The sequence below is a fragment of the Ovis aries genome, chromosome 22 (genome assembly GCF_016772045.2).
Source record: "Ovis aries strain OAR_USU_Benz2616 breed Rambouillet chromosome 22, ARS-UI_Ramb_v3.0, whole genome shotgun sequence".
NCBI lineage: Eukaryota > Metazoa > Chordata > Mammalia > Artiodactyla > Bovidae > Ovis > Ovis aries.
In genome coordinates, this window is record NC_056075.1 from 19,972,837 (window position 1) to 19,990,736 (window position 17,900).

The following is a 17,900-nucleotide window of genomic DNA, read 5'->3' on the forward strand; positions in this document are numbered from 1 at the left end:
ACTTCAGAATATCTGAAAGTATGATCAACTAGTGTTGGGAGACAACGTGGTCTAAGTGAAGAAGTCTAACTGACTTTTACAGTTAAACATTCACCCAGGGCTTCCCAGGTGGCACTAGTAGTAAGGAATCCACCTGCCAATGCAGGAGATATAAGAGTCATGGGTTTGATCCCTGAGTCAGGAAGATCCCCTGGAGGAAGGCATGACAATCCAATCCAGTATTCTTGCCTGGAGAATCCCATGGACAGAGGAGCCTGGTGGGCTATAGTCCACAGCATTGCAAAGAGTCGGACAAGACTCAAGCGACTTAGCACACACGTCAAACATTCAAAGCCAGCTTGGGTCCTTTAGCTCCTCTATGCCACATTTTCACAGGATGTAAACTGAAGCTATCACCATCAATTTCTGCAAGGTTGTTTTAAGACTTAGAAACAACATGCCTAGGACATAGCAGGCAGTCAAAAAATAAATGCTTTCATGGTTCCAGTGAGATTTGTTGACTTCTAAGACTCTTTAAATTATACAATATAGATTAGGTATGCAAACTGAATTATTTAATTCTCCAAAAAGGATGTTTCTTTAAAAGTACAGCCCTTTCCACCTCTCAAGAATTCCTCTCTCAGACCTATACTCTAGTTGTTCATCATAGGTGCAGAATTTTTACATGAGAATATTTTCCTGAAAAAAGAACTAATAACACCAACTTTTAAATTTTCTTCAAACTTTTGAAGAAGTTATACATTCACAAAGTTTAAGATGCAAAACATCATAAAATGCCATATAGAGTTTCCCTTTCAATCTTTTATTCATCCCTTTCCCCTACCTGTGTCCATCTCTAGGTAATCACTTTTGTTTCTTGTTTCTTTTTTATTTATGTAAATACATACTATTATTTATATATATAAATATATTTTCTTTTCTTGAATTTTTTGAGTTAAGTATTTAGTACACTGATTTTCATTCTTTCTTTACTAAGATAATTATTTAAGGCTCAGTAACTACAGCTCACAGGCTCTAGAGAACTGAGTCAGTAGCTGTGCATAGGATTAGTTATCCCTTCACATGTGGGATCTTCCCAGACCAAGAACCAACTGAACCTGTGTCCTCTGCATTGACAAGTGGTATTCTTTACCTCTGAGCCATCAGGGAAGCCTCTGCTTTTTTAATATGGAGTTGTATGAGTTATTTATATATATTGGATATTAACGTGTTATCAGTCATATTATTTGCAAATATTCTCTCCTATTCAATATATTGTCTTTTTGTTCTGGTGATAGTTTCTTTGGCTGTTCAAAAATCTTTTAAGTTTAATTTGGTCACATTTGTTTATTTTCGCTTTTGTTTCTTTTATCTTGGGAAATAGATACAAAAAAAATATTGCCACAATTTATGTCAAAGAGTGTTCTGCCTATGTTTTCCACTAGAACGTTTGTGATTTCTGGTCTTACATTTAGGTCTTCAATCCATTTTGAGTTTACTTTTGTATATGGTATGAAAATGTTTTAATTTCATTCTTTTGCATGTAGCTGTCCACTTTTCCAAACACCACTTACTGAAGAGACTGGTTTTTCCATCATATAGTCTTGCCCCCTTTGTCATAGATTAATTGACCATAAGTGTATGGATTATTTCTGGGCTCTCCATCCTGTTCCACTGATGTGTGTTCTGTTTTTGTGCCAGTAACATACTGTGTTGATTACTGTAGCTTTGTACTACAGTTTGAAGTCAGGGAGATGATACTTCCAGCATTATTTTTCTCAACATTGTTTTGGCTATTCAGGGTCTTCTGTGGTATAAATAAAAACCACATATAAATTTTAGGGTTATTTTTTCTAGTTCTGTGAAAAATGTCATAGGTATTTGATAGAGATTGCATTATTATTTAGAACTTATTTCAAAATAAATTATTGAGGTAGAAATTACATTAAATGTACCCATTTTAATTATATAGTTTGATAAATTTTGACAAAGGTATGCCCATATAACTACCTTCCTCATTTTCATCACCCTAAAAAGTTTCTTCAGAACCTTCCCTGCCAATCACTTTACCCCACCCAAGCATGCAAGCATCTAATTTTTTTGTCACTGTAAACTAAATTTGTCTTTCCTAGAGTTTCATATAAATTGAATCATACAGTGTGCACTTTTACACCCAACTTCTTTTTTTCTCATTTTTTTTCTTTTTTTCTCTTTTTATTTTATATTGGACTACAGTTGATTAACAATGTGTTAATTCATGTGTACAGCAAAGTGATTCAGCTATACATATACATGTAGCTATTCTTTTTCCAATTCTTTTTCCATTTAGATTGTTACATAACACTGAATAGAGTTCTCTGTACTATACAGTAGGTCCTTGTTACTTACCCATTTTAAATATTGCAGTATGTACATGTCAGTCCCAAATTCACTAACTATCCCTTCCCCCATCCCTTCCCCCTGGTAATTGTAAGTTTGCTCTCTAAATTTGTGAGTCTGTTTCTGTTTTGTAAGTAAGTTCACTTGCTTTTTTATATCCCACATCTAAGCGATATAATACCATATTTTTCTGAAATCCATAGATTGCTTCAGATAGTATGGACATTTTAACAATATTAATTCTTCCAATACATAAACAAGGAATATTTTTACATCTGTTTGTGTCATCTGTAATTTCTTTCATCAGTGTTTTATTGTTTTCAGAGTATAGGACCTTCACCTCCTTGGTGAAGTTAATTCCTGGGTATTTTATTCTTTGTGTTGTGATTTTAAATGAGATAGTTTTCTTGGTTTCTCTTCCTGATAACTCATTATTAGTATACAGAAAAGCAACAGATTTCTGTATATTAATCTTGTATCCTTTAACTTTGCTGAATTCCTTGATTAGTTCTAAGATGCTTTTAATGGAGAATTTAGGGTTATCATGTCATCTGTCAATAGTGATATATTACTTCTCCCCTTCCAATTGAATGCCTTTTATTTCTTTTCATTTTCTGATTGCTGTGGCTAGAACTTCTAATACTATGCTAAATAGAAATAGCAAAAGTAGACATTCTTCTCTTTTTCTTCATTTTAGAAGAAAACTTCCAGCTTTTCATTGATAAATTTGATGTTAGCTGTGAATCTGTCATAAATGGCCTTTATTATATTGAGATATGTTCCCTCTGTACCAATGCTGGTGAGTTTTTATCACGAACGGATATTGAATATTGTCAAATACTTTTACTGAATCTAGAGAGATGATCATGTGATTTGTATCTTTCCTTTTGTTAAAGTTTGTATCACACTGATTTACAATATTGAACCATCCTGGATCACAGAAATAGAACCCCCTTGACCACATTGTATGATCCTTTTTGTATATTGTTGAATTTGGCTTGCTGAGGATTTTGTTGAGGATTTTGCATACATATTCACCTTCCCAGGTGGCTCAGTGGTAAAGAATTTGCCTGCCAATGCAACAGACACAGGAGATGCAGGTTCAGTCCCTGGGCTGGGAAGATAGCTTGGAGTAGGAAGTGGCAACCCACTCCTGCCTGGAGTATTCTTGCCTGGAAAACTCCATGGACAGAGGAGCCTGGCAGGCTGCAGTTCATGGGGTTGCAAAGACTTGGACACAACTGAAAGACTCAGCACACATGCACACAATAGGGGCCTCATAGGATGAATCTGAAACTGTTCCCTCCTCTTCAATTTTTGGAAAATTTGCAAATAAGTATTTAGCTCTTCTTTATCTGTTTGTAGAATTCTTCTGTAAAGTTATCTAGTTCTGAACTTTTCTTTGCTAGGAGTTTTTTGATTACTAATCCAGTTTCACTACTAGTGATCAACCTGTTCAGATTATCTATTTCTTCCTTCTTCAGTATTAGAAGACTGCGTGTTTCGAGAAATTTATCCCTTTTTTCTAAAATGTCCAATTTGTTGGCATGTAACTTTATTCTCTTATTTTTTGCATCTCTATAATATCAGTTGTAATTTCTCCTCTTTTCACTTCTTATTTTGTTTATTTTGATCTCTCTTTTTTTTTTCTTGATAAGCCTAGTTAAAGGTTTATCAATTTTATCTTTTCAAAAAAAAGGCTCTTGGTTTCATTGATTTTTTTTCTGTTTGGTTTTGTCTCTATTTATTTCTTCTCTAATCTTAATCATTCCCTGTCTTCTGCTAACTTTGAACTTCATATGCCCTTTTTCAAATTCCTTTAATGTTTTTGTTTTCATTGTTTTTGAGGTACTTTCTGATTTTCTTTCATTCCTTCATTGTTCCATTGGCTTTTTAGTAGCATGTTGTATAGTCTCCAAGTGTTTACACTTTTTTCCCACTTTTCTTTCTGTAACTAATTTCTGGTTTCATACCCTTGTGGTCAAGAAAAATGTTTGATATAATTTCTATATTTTAAAATTCCTTTTACTATTTATTTATCTAATTATGCGGCCATGTCAAGTCTAAAGTTGCAGCATGCAAGATCTTTTTTTTAGTTATGTTATGTGGAATATTAAGTTATGGTATGTGAGATCTTTAGTTTCAGCCTGCAAACTCAGTTGCACCCTGTGGGAACTAGTGCTCTGACCAGGGATTGAACCCAGGCCCTGCATTGAGAGCACAGAGTCATAGAGACTAGACCAACAGGAAAGTTCCCCAATCATTTTTCAAAAACTGCATCAGCTAACTGAAGTGCCTGGGTTTTCATAACCTGATATAAGAACAATTCTGATGTAAAAATAAGAGAAAATAGTGCAAATTTTTTAAAATAATATATTATGTTTTAAACCCCTTCTATTTTTTCTAAGCTTTGGTTATATAAAATTTATCATGGATACCATTTATTTGAGGGTTTTACTATGAACTAGACACTGTGCTAAGCCCTAAGCTTGTTTTATGCTGTGTGGTACTCAATCGCTCAGTTCAGTTCAGTTCAGTTACTCAGTTGTGTCCGACTCTTTGTGACCCCATGAATCACAGCATGCCAGGCCTCCCTGTCCATCACCAACTCCCGGAGTTTACCCAAACTTATGTCCATCGAGTCGGTGACGCCATCCAGCCATCTCATCCTCTGCCGTCCCATTCGCTCAGTATGTCTAACTTTTTGCAACCCCATGGACTGTAGCTCGCCAGGCTCCTCTGTCCATGGGGACTCACCAAGCAAGAATACTGGAATGGGTTGTCATGGCCTCCTCCAGGGGATCTTCCCAACCCAGGTATCAAACCCAGATCTCCTGCACTGCAGGTGGACTTTTTACCATCTGAGCCACCAGGAAAGCCCCAATCCCTAAGCATGCATATTACTTAACCTTCACAGTAATCTATGAAACTCCCCATTTTATAGCTGAGGAAGCTGAGACTTAAAAAACTTATTTTGAAACCCCTACTGTTGATATTAACATCAGAATTCTAGTCCTGCTGGCCTTTCTGACTCCTATGTTTTAAGAATTTGCTAATCTTCACTAATTTTTCTAGATCATGTTCAATGTTCTTTTCTGTGACATTAATCTGATAATAGTCTAGGCATCATTTGAAACAGGCTATTTAAACTTTCCTTTAAACAGACTAATCAGTTCTGAAAAGTTAACTACATTTTTATATACTGATCAGTTTCTATTCTGCCACTATAATTTTTTTTAATTTTCTGTCATTGGTTTTCTAGCCCTTTGCCATTTCTCAGTTAATTTGGAAAATGAGTTACTGCTCTCTCATAGACTCCTTTCCCAAAGGAACCATGTCTTTCTCAACAACCATGTCCTCCTTGACCTCAGCCAACACTAAACATAAACTGTAACAATTTAATTTCACATTTGTGATTAAATTTGTCATTTTAAATGATATTTTATATTGGTGCTTATTCTTAAACCAATATTTAATACTTTGTTTTAGCTACTCTGGAAATCAAGAATATATATTTAACTTCTTTTTCTCGATGGCTCCCAGCACTGTACCTTTATATATTTGATTTTCAGTTAAAAAGTGATTGATAAAAAGACTGCTCAAAATCACAACAGAATACTGTTGGAATTGTCATGAAACTTCTGGATGAACATTAAATACATATCTCCCAGGGACTTGCACACTGAACTTGTCTGGTTTTCTTAGAATGAGAAAAGGGGAAAAAAATGAACACTAAGGATCCACTGGACTCATTTTTCTAAGAAGGCATCTCACTCAGTTCAGTTCAGTCGCTCAGTCGTGTCCAACTCTTTGCGACCCCATGAATTGCAGCACGCCAGGCCACCCTGTCCATCACCAACTCCTGGAGTTCACCCAAACCCACATCCATTGAGTTGGTGATGCCATCCAGCCATCTCATCCTCTGTCGTCCCCCTCTCCTCCTGCCCCCAGTCCCTCCCCAGCATCAGAGAGTCTTTTCCAATGAGTCAACTCTTCGCATGAGGTGGCCAAAGTACTGGAGTTTCAGCTTTAGCATCATTCCTTCCAAAGAACTCCCAGGACTGATCTCCTTTAGGATGGACTGGTTGGATCGCCCGGGCAGTCCAAGGGACTATCAGGAGTCTTCTCCAACACCACAGTTCAAAAGCATCAATTCTTCGGCGCTCAGCTTTCTTCACAGTCCAACTCTCACATCCATACATGACCACTGGAAAAACCATAGCCTTGACTAGACTGACCTTTGTTGACAAAGTAATGTCTCTGCTTTTGAATATGCTATCTAGGTTGGTCATAACTTTTCTTCCAAGGAGTAAGCGTCTTTTAATTTCATGGCTGCAGTCACCATCTGCAGTGATTTTGAACCCCAAAAAGATAAAGTTTGACACTCTTTCCACTGTTTCCTCATTTATTTCCCATGAAATAATGGGACCTGATGCCATGATTTTAGTTTTCTGAATGTTGAGCTTTAAGCCAACTTTTTTACTGTCCTCTTTCACTTTCATCAAGAGGCTTTTTAGTTCCTCTTCACTTTCTGCCATAAGGATGGTGTCATCTGCATATCTGAGGTTATTGATATTTCTCCCGGCAATCTTGATGCCAGCTTGTGCTTCTTCCAGCTCAGCGGTTCTCATGATGTACTCTGCATATGAGTTAAATAAGCAGGGTGACAATATACAGCCTTGACGCACACTTTTTCCTATTTGGAACCAGTCTGTTGTTCCATGTCCATTTCTAACTGTTGCTTCCTGACCTGCATATAGTTTTCTCAAGAGGCAGGTCAGGTGGTCTGGTATTCCCATCTCTTCCAGAATTTTTCACAGTTTATTGTGATCCACACAGTCAAAGGCTTTGGCTCCCTGTGCTATATAGTTGGGTTTTGTTGGTTATCTATCTTAAATATAGTAGTGCATATATGTCAATCCCAAACTCCAATTTATCCCTCCCTCCTTCCCACTTTGGTAACCATAACTGTGTTTCCAATGTCTGTGTGTCTGTTTCTGTTCTGTAAATAAGTTCATTTGTATCATTTATTTTAGATTTTGCATATAAGCAATATCATATTTGTCTTTCTCTGCCTGACATATTTCACTTAGAATTGTTGGATCATAGTAGTTCTATATTTTAGCTTTTTGAGGGACCTCCATACTGTTTTCCATAGTGGCTATTACTGATTTACATTCCTACCAACAGTGTAGGAGGGTTCTCCTATCTCCACACCCTCTCCAGCATTTATTGTTTGTAGACTTTTTGATGACGGCCATTCTGACTGGTGTGAGGTGATACCTCATTGTAGTATTAATTTGCATTTCTCGAGTAATTAAAGATATTGAACATTTCATGTGCCTGTTGACCATCTGTATGTCTTCTTTGGAGAAAGGTCTGTTTAGGTCTTCTGACCATTTTTTGATTGGGTTGTTTGTTTGTTTTTTTTTAATACTGAGCTGCATGAACTGTTTGTAAATTTCTGAGATTAACCCCTTTTCAGTTGCATTATTTGCAAATACTTTCTCCCATTCTTTGGGTTGCCTTTTCATTTTGTTTATGGTTTCTATTTCTGTGCAAAAATTTTTGAGTTTAATTAGGTCCCATTTGTTTATTTTTGTTTTTATTTCTATTACTCTAAAAGATGAAACAAGAAATATATTGCTGCAATTTCTGTCAAAGTATGTTCTACCTGTTTTCCTCTAAGAGTTTTACAGTATCTATTATATTTATCTAGGTCTTTCAAATTACCAGCGTCATTTTTCACAGAACTAGAAAAAAGTTTTTAGTTTTTAAAATTTGTAGGGAGACACAAAAGACCCTGAATAGCCAAAAGAATCTTGAGAAAGAAAAATGGAACTGAAGGAATCAGGCTCTCTTGACTTCAGACTATACTAAAAAGCTAAAGTAATAAAAACAGTAGGATACTGGCACAAAAACAGATACATGGATCAAAGGAACAGGAAGGAAAGCCCAGAAATAAACCCACACACCTTCCCTGGTAGCTCAGACAGTAAAGCGTCTGCCTACAATGCGGGAGAGTCGGGTTCGATCATCGGGTCAGGAAAATCCTCTGCAGAAGGAAATGGCAGCCCAGTCCAGTACTCTTGCCTGGAAAAATCCCATGGACAGAGGAAGGTGGTAGGCTACAGTCCATGGAGTTGCAAAGAGTAGGACATGACTGAGTGACTTCACTCTCACTTTTCTATGGTCAATTAATCTAAGACAAAGGAGGCAAGACAATATAATGAAGAAAAGACAGGTCTCTTCAGTAAATGGTGCTGGGAAAACTGGACAACCATATGTAAAAAAATGAAATTAAGACGGTCTCTAAAATCATACACAAAAATAAACTCAAATGGATTAAATTATTTTTGAAAGCATCAGAGGCTATCAACAAATTTGAAGAAAACTCCTCCTGTCCTAATCCCTTTCAGTTTGCCAAACAGTCCTTAATTTCTGAAGCACATGCTAACCAGAATTTTAAAATAAAAGTAGGAAACTTAGAGATCATTAGCACCATTTCCTTCATAAAAGCCCCTCTGATTCTCCTATGTCAATTCACACTCCTATTCCTTTAATACAGACCTAACCACAGTGAGCCATAATTGTCTGCCTGTTTATCTTCTTATTGGACTACATTTCCAGGGAGGGCAGGAATCAGACCATGTCTTATCATCCACAGATCCCATGGTTAGCATGGCTCTAACTAATGATAGGTGTTTAGACACGGACTAAAAGAATATTGACAAAAGGCAGATACTATAATTCTAAATTTATGAATGAGAAAGCTGAAGCTTGCCCCAAGGATACACATAAAGCAAAAAGAAATCCAGATCTCTCAATTTTGACATCTTCTCCCCAATGCACCATCTATCAATCACTGTAACAGCAATATATTTTACAACGTAAGTCATAGGACAATCAAAGGTCTATTCAAATGAACAAAATGCTATTTTTCCCTGCATAGTACAATTTATCACTTCCTACTCCCATCTTACTTCCACACTTACCCAGATTATGTGTGAAGCTTTACCTGCAAATCTGCTAACTTTTCTTCATACTAAGAAAAGGAACATGTAACCTACAACAGCTGAGGTCATTACATTCAAAGGAAATGATCCAAAGACTAAAGAAACTATAGAATAGCTGCATTTCTCCTTTTTAGAACCCTAACAGAGAAAAGAGCTGCTCTAGGGAAGAAGTGTGGCGAGTGGGCAAGTGTGTTCATGTGCTCTTGCCCTTAGAATCTCTACAATAAACTCTTTACTTCCTCCAAAATCTAGACCCTTATACAAACACACGCACAACACACACAAAACAAATGCACAGAAAACTTTACTTCTGACAATAATCATAAAACTCAAGGACTTACTTCTTTTGGAATCTATTTAGTTCCTCTCACTTTGCATTGTGACAGTACCTTAGACATAAGCTTATTTATGGAAGATTCCCAAAAAGACAATCTCTTTATTATTAATAATACAATAATTAAAATAATAACAAAATAACTAACATTCGTTGAGCATATGGCTCTATATTAAGAACTTATAACATTAATCCAGTCCTCACAAACTATGTAAGATATTATTTTCTCTATTTTACAAATGGGAATGAAATTAAGTAATTTACCCAAGTTCACACTAGTACATGGTAAGCGCAGGATCAAATCCTAGGTCCTAAGGTTCCTATTAACCCTAAGGTTCCTATTCATATCTAGTTTCCTATACTCCTGTGAGGAATAGAGGACTTCACAGGTTTCTGGTCCCTTCATTTTTTATTTCATACCAGTAAAATATTTTTATCACAAATAATCCAAATGTAACATAAAATCACATATATGTGACACATACATATACAACTTATGCACCATTGCAGTAATATTTTAGTTACATTATAAAACATAGATCAAAATAGAAATTTCAAATTCATCAACAATGTTTTTTGTGTTTTTTTTTAACAATGATTCAAACACCTTTTTGCTCCGATTCTTAAAATAGTATTAATAATAATTTCTGGACATTAGATAAACTTTCAATAACACATATTATTAAAAATAACATGTAAATTTGATTTTCAAATAGTCTTCTTGATAATTCAGGCATTTTTTTGGACAGTATATTGCCAGATCATGTTTACTGCATTCTGTGGCTGACAAAGTTTTTACTAAAAGGTGAACTCAGTTTTTCAAATTTCTTGCTGTTGCTTCGTGCTGGCATTATTTTTAATAGAATTATATTTAATTATGTTTCTTTTCAAAAGCCTCTTTAAGTCCACTTGGCTGTGCACATTGAACTGCCATATGTTTAAATATGCTTAAACTAACAGATGATGGAACATTGTCAGTTCCTCTCAAATAGGAAAATTCTCACCCTATTCTCAGAATTTTAAAATGTATAAAACTAATAACCTTCTGACAAGTTAACTCTAGTAATCAGAAAATGTTGACTCGATGGATTTCTTCATACATAGCCTGGAGCGCCTATACATCCTTTGCCACATCTACCTGGACCTTAGAGATCACTGACCTAAATACACTAAAATCCACTGTTGGATTCAACCAGATTTGCAGAGGGCTATCCACACTTAATTCACCGTCCAAAAAAATTCAGTTCAGTTCAGTTCAGTCACTCAGTCATGTCCGACTCTTTGCGACCCCATGAATCGCAGCACCCCAGGCCTTCCTGTCCATCACCAATGCCCGGAGTTCACTCAAACTCATGTCCATCGAGCCGGTGATGCCATCCAGCCATCTCATCTTCTGTCGTCTCCTTCTCCTCCTGCCCCCAATCCCTCCCAGCATCAGAGTCTTTTCCAATGAGTCAACTCTTCGCATGAGGTGGCCAAAGTACTGGAGTTTCAGCTTTAGCATCATTCCTTCCAAAGAACTCCCAGGACTGATCTCCTTCAGAATGGACTGGTTGGATCTCCTTGCAGTCCAAGGGACTCTCAAGAGTCTTCTCCAACACCACAGTTCAAAAGCATCAATTCTTCGGCGCTCAGCTTTCTTCACAGTCCAACTCTCATATCCATACATGACCACTGGAAAAACCATAGCCTTGACTAGGCGGACCTTTGTTGGCAAAGTAATGTCTCTGCTTTTGAATATGCTATCTAGGTTGGTCATAACTTTTCTTCCAAGGAGTAAGCGTCTTTTAATTTCATGGCTGCAATCACCATCTGCATTTTATTTAATTATGCTTTGATGTGATGCCATCAACCTAAATGAAGGATCCTATGAGAAACTGCTTCTCATAGAAGAAAACAGGAGCGCTAATATATAAATAAATTCAAAGGACTCCTTCCAACATCATCTTTTATAGAATATGGGTGAAAAGCAGGAAGTAATGATCATCTCCTCAAGTCTCCTAACACAAAGACTCCTGAAAACAAGGAAGCTCACTCTGTGATTCAGAAAGACAAAGATTCTACCAACTTGGAACAGAAATTAATCAATGCTCCCAAGTTTAATTCGGAGAGAAGCAGAATGTGACCACTTGAAATATATATATATTCTTTAGTGATTCTCTGTGCTATTGCCAGTACAATGGTTGTAATGTACAAATGAACAGTTTTTGCAATTATATCTTTTTCTCCTATGTTACCTTTTTTTTCCTGATCACATTTACTGAAATGTAATTTATGTCTGTTGAATATAGTAGTAAGAATTGAGTTCAAAAAGAATCTTCACTTATGTAATAGTTCATATAAGGACTTACAAGCAACAGAGTATGTATATTTGTACTTAAAACCAAAAAGACCTGGAGAAAAGGGGAACTTCTAATCATGTGCCACATAACTTCATGATTATGCACTTATGTATGGCCACTGACTTTTATGCAGATATCTCACTGTTTTGATAATAGCACTGGGCTTATTTTAATATGTAAAATACCATCTAATTGATGTTCTGCTCATCCTCAGAGGAGGTATTATACCTCATTTTCAGGTATTCAGGGATAATTCTAATACCAACTAATATTCATCTAGTTAGTATCATGCTTTCAAAGAACTTAAAATGCTTGATCAAAACATTCTGAACAAAACTTCCCACATATGACACATTTCCAGACTTTCATTTTCCAGGGGACAGAGTGTCTCATGCTTTATTTTACTAATTATTATACACATCCTAGACAACTAAGAATCTAAGGTTCAGAGTGGTAGATTTATCATGAAACTACCATAAATTAATAGCACAGTTCAAAACTGTTTCTGATTAGTTTTATCTTACCATACTGTGTCAATTGACATCTTAAAGCAGAGAGATTTCAGTACCACAAAAGCAACAAAGTTACCCAAGAGTAATATGTGCATTTGAAAACATTGTAAGATTAATCACAATAATGAAATCTAACATTTAGTGAATATTTACTGTGTTTTAGGCACTACGCTAAGGAATTATGTACAAAACCTCATTTAATCTTCAAACAAGTCTCTAAAGTATGTAAGATACAATCATTTGAAGAAATTAAAGCTAAACAGAGGATTAAAAAACTTCCCAAGGTAAGGGAGCTGTTAAGTAGAATCAAACTCAGACTATCTGATTTCAAAACTCACATGCTGAATCAATACATGAGGTAGAATTAAAAGCTGCCTAACCATTTACACATTTCTATACCAAGGGATCACTATGATTCCTTCATTTATAAATAGGTGAAACAAACCTCTGACTATGAAGTATCTGCACACTCATTATCTTATTATTCAAATACAAGAACAGAACACTATTCCTCTAGTTCTGACACACTCCAAGACAAAGATTCCCAAAAATAGCACCAAGAAAAAAGCAAAGTACATAACTCAGGCAGGTTATGCTGCCCAGGAACTAGATGTACAACATCCCCAATATCATTAGAGAGCAGAACCAAACTCCATTATAATACCTAGTTCTAGAGTAGGAACACGCAGGGCAGGATAGAGACAATCCTCAAACTGTTAGCCTGTCAGGATAAACACAGAGAAAGGGAGAGAGAGAAAAAATAAAACAAAATGAAAAAACAATTACTTAGTGAAAACTATACTTAGTGAAAGTGAAAGAAAGCATTAGTCATTTATATATATGACAAAGATAAACTCTAAAAGTCCAAGAATACATTTTTTGGCAATATGCATAACAAAAGATTAATATCCTTAATATAAAAAATGACCTGCTTATTCAATAATAAATTGACCAACAACTCAATTAAAAACATAGGCTAAAGAAATGTACAATTCATAGAAGAAATAAAAATGGCAACCAGTGTAAAAAGATTATTAACCTCACTGGTTAACCAATGAAATGTAATTTAAAACAATGCAATGCAATATCAATCACTTTCTATTACAGTAACACAGATAAAAGATTGGAAAATAATCAGTATGAGCAAAGACATGAGTTATCTCATACACTGTATAAACCAGCATGACCTTTCTGAAAGTCAACTTACTAAATGCATCAAAAATTTAAATGTGCATTCCCTTGACACAGCACTCATACTCACAGGCATTGCACAAAGATATATATTCAATGCTGTTCATCACAACATCATTTATAATCATTAAAAATTAGAGACGCCACTGATGCCTAGCAATAGAAGATCACTTAAACAACTATGAAATAGCCATGCTTGCATGTGTGCTCAGCCTCTGCAGTCATGTCTAACTCTGAGATTCTGTGGACTGCAGCCTGCCAGGCTTCTCTATCCATGGGATTCTCCAGGCAAGAATACTGAAGTGGGTTGCTCTGTCCTCCTCCAGGGGATCTTCCACCAGGGACAGAGCCCACATTTCACATCTCCTGCCCTGGCAGGTAGGTTCTTTACCACTAGCAACACCTGGGAAGCCCTCAATACTATACTATATAATGCAAATAATTAAACAGATCTGGATCCTGTCCTTTGAAAACTGAAAGAACAATTTTCATTCCACTTATTTGAGCCCTTTGGTCAGCTGAAGTTAGAAAGATTGACCATAACAGGGAAGTATGAGCTTCTTTTGCTCAATTCATTTTCACAGTAATACAGTAAAGCTAACCATAGGAATTCCAGTCTACTTTGAAATCTAATTACAGAAAGAAGAAGTACAAAACCTATAGTATCAGACAATAACATGACTGCTGCTGCTGCTGCTGCTGCTGCTAAGTCACTTCAGTCGTGTCCGACTCTGTGCGACCCCTTAGACGGCAGCCCACCAGGTTCCTCCGTCTCTGGGATTATCCAGGCGAGAATACCGGAGTGGGGTGCCATTGCCCTTTGCAGTGCATGAAAGTAAAAAGCGAAAGTGAAGTCGCTCAGTGGTGCCGACTCTTAGCGACCCCATGGACCGCAGCCCACTAGGCTCCTCCATCCATGGGACCTTCCAGGCAAGAGTATTGGAGTGGGGTGCCATTGCCTTCTCCAAATAACATGACAAGAATCCTCAAAAAAGAATTTTGGAAAGCATCTTGACGAGTGCCATCCATTTACAAGGGCTACATATTTCAGGCTGCTTGGAAATGAGAGTTGACTAGATGACTTTACAACATAAATTTTTCAAAACTTGACTTCATTTCAGGATCATTCACTATGTTCTACTCACCATGCAGGATGCAGCACAATATGCATATTTGCACAAATATGATATTCCTTGCCTTCTGGGAGTTTATGTTCTAAACAAAATCCTAGAAAGCATATTGCCCCATAAGGCTGGCTTTTAACTTTTTATTTTCTGCTTTCATTTGATTATAGTACAGGCATCTGCCACAAAAGTTCAATTTATACCTTAAAAGAGAGGGGTTTGCCAAGGGAAGGGAGACAAATAATATATGTGAACCTATTCAAACCTAACAGACATCCAAATCAACCCTTAAGAAGTAGTCTTTGAGTGAATTTATTCATTGTGTATATAGCAGAACATTTTCAACAAACATTGAAAATTATCACAGTAAGAATCATGAAAGCACAAAGATACAGAAGTTATGATTCCTACTCTTTCTTAAAGTCACCTACCAAACTTTCACTTTCATTTATCACTCCTTGAGTAACATGCACAGTGATATTTACTACTCTCAGATTCAAGAAGCTACAGGGTAATACAGGACAAGATTACATGCATGTGTTGAAGAGTTAGTGTGAAAGAATACAGCATATTTAAAACAGTTCTATCACTGAAGTTCTCCTGGAATTCCTCCATCACCTTCATACAACCTTAAGAGTTTATTTCAAAAACCCTTTAGATTAGGTAAGGCTAACATTATTTCCCATACCATGTAAATCATTCACATGAAGATATTAAGACATGTTTAGTATCAGGCAAAAATACAATCCAGTATTTAAAAAATATAATGAGGACTAGTTGTTTCTATCGACTGAGTTGTCACTAGGACCGTAAGGTTGTTTAGAAGATCCTCAGAGCTAGAATATCGTTTGCCGTCATCTGAGGGATGGCTGTTTAAGAGAGATCGTGAGCTAGAATGCAGAATATGGAGGCATACCTCTCATCTCAATGATGTCAGTATGATCAACTAAGACGGAATACCTAAGAATGAGGGCTTATTTGTGAGGTAGGGGTAATAGCCATCATTTTTAGTACACTTTTAAGCAGCTGTCATTTCCATCACTTTATTAATTTCTTACTATACTGACATTTGAATCACTTTATTAATTTTTTCCTCTACTGTTATCTTAGTTGTCCAATTTAAAAATAAAGACTATACCAATAACTGACCACCAGCAGGAAACAATTATGATACACTGCTACCCATATACATGAAATTCTGTAAATAGTTGGGGAGAGAGGTTGAGTGATCTACTTCTGAGATTTTGGAGGCCCAGTTTCCTCATCCTGTTCCCACAAACTTTCATCGCAGATATTTCAAACATTATGCCACAGTTATACAAAATAAGTGAAACATCACCAAGCAGAAATCCTAGGGTAGGTGTTCTGAAAATGTTGGTAAAGAAAGTCACTTCATTTGAGAGGTCTCTGCCCCTTCAACCTCACCCTCCTTACCAATATACATTCATCACCGAAAAGGGAAATATTTACAAAAGTTAGTTTAGTTATGTTTAAATATTATGTTTAGCTGTCTGGAGACCATGTTCTCAAAATTTATACAAGAAATCAAGGATTAAACTTCATAACAATTAGAAAACCACACTGTGTAAAATCAAAGAGTTAGTTAAAAGATATTAAAATAGTTTTACCACTGGTGCTAAAACGAAATGACTCCATCTCTTCCCAACACCTGGAACCAAAACCTTTCGAACTTTCATGTAAACAAACCAGGGCACACCAAATGCTCTGTCTGCAGCAAGGTACCACCTCTGCACAGGCATTTGGGTGAAAAATGTGGAAAATGCCTGAGGGCTCTTTGAAGCAGCTTGGGAGAAGTGAGAGCAGGAAAGAGGCTCTTCTCTAGGGTAAGTTTGTTTAGTAGAAAGTAAGCAAGTTGTCAGGGTAAAAGTTGACAATGTTGATTCCAACAGTTTGAACTGTGAATAAACATCCAAAGGGATTATGTTACTGAGAATTAAAAAAGATTCCATTGAACTCAATAGAGCATTTGTGTTTTCAAAGATAATATGCCTTCAAGCCACACTCTGGATGCACAGTTTAGGATTAGAATTACCCTAAACTCTTTCTATGCCACATTAAAGAACACAGGATTTGACCTCTCTAATGTACGCTTAAAAATGTTAGAATAACTAAATTGGAAAATACTATACACATGTACATTTGTACATCTGAGGTAGACTAAAGAAATTTGGAGAAAAATATGTTCTTTCCAAACATCTAAACTTAAACATAGTTTTACTAACCAATTTAGGATTTATTAGCCATAAATCACTTTAAAGTTTTCCCTCCTTAATGACCTATCCAAGAACAAAAAATAGGGCCTATACTTATGAAATCCATAATCCTCTTTTCTGCTCTCTAAAGTCACATTTAAATCTGGCTTTCATCTTACGCTGTTGGGTTTTTCACCAGTTACAAGATGGAAACTTAGTAGAGACTTGCACTTTTTCAAAAGCAAAACAACTTGGTTGCCACTCAGTAATTCCTGGTGAAATGCCAGCAAGTTTGTAAAAAATTTTTTAATTTTCCTAACTTGGAGCTTACAAAAGTAAGTGTGAGATGTTCATTGCTCATCAGACATTGCATCTTTAAATTTTTAATATTCATAAACAAGAAAAAACATACACTTTGATTTATTAAAGTTTATCTGAATCAATATAATGCAGATCTGCCTTGCGTACCCTTAGGAAAATGGAGGTAACTCAGACTGCTCTTCTTAGTTCATCACAAGTCCCTCATGATTCTCACACTATAGTGTACTACTAGAATTTTTTCCAAAGTTTAACAAAGGCATGCAACTCACATGCTCTTTACTAGCAAAGTTTGCAGCAGCCCTGCAAAAAGTTGTTTCTCCTTAAACTTTCACACATATTCACTTCCCTCCTAGAACCAAGGAAGTAAGTGAATATGGCTCAGTCTTATTGCCTCTTTGCTCTTAAAAAGAAAATCAAATTCCCTAGATAGTTTCAAACTCTCCCAAAAATAGAACATTCTCAGCTCTGCCTGTGGATCATTATCTCTTT

The 17,900-nt window shown here is 36.1% G+C and overlaps 1 protein-coding gene across 1 annotated transcript in view; it reads right to left on the minus strand.

Annotated features, from left to right (window-relative positions):
* The window catches only part of HPSE2 (heparanase 2 (inactive)), a 695,926-nt gene that overhangs the window by 610,963 nt on the left and 67,063 nt on the right, over positions 1–17,900 (minus strand). The gene's annotated exons all lie outside the window — the stretch shown is intronic.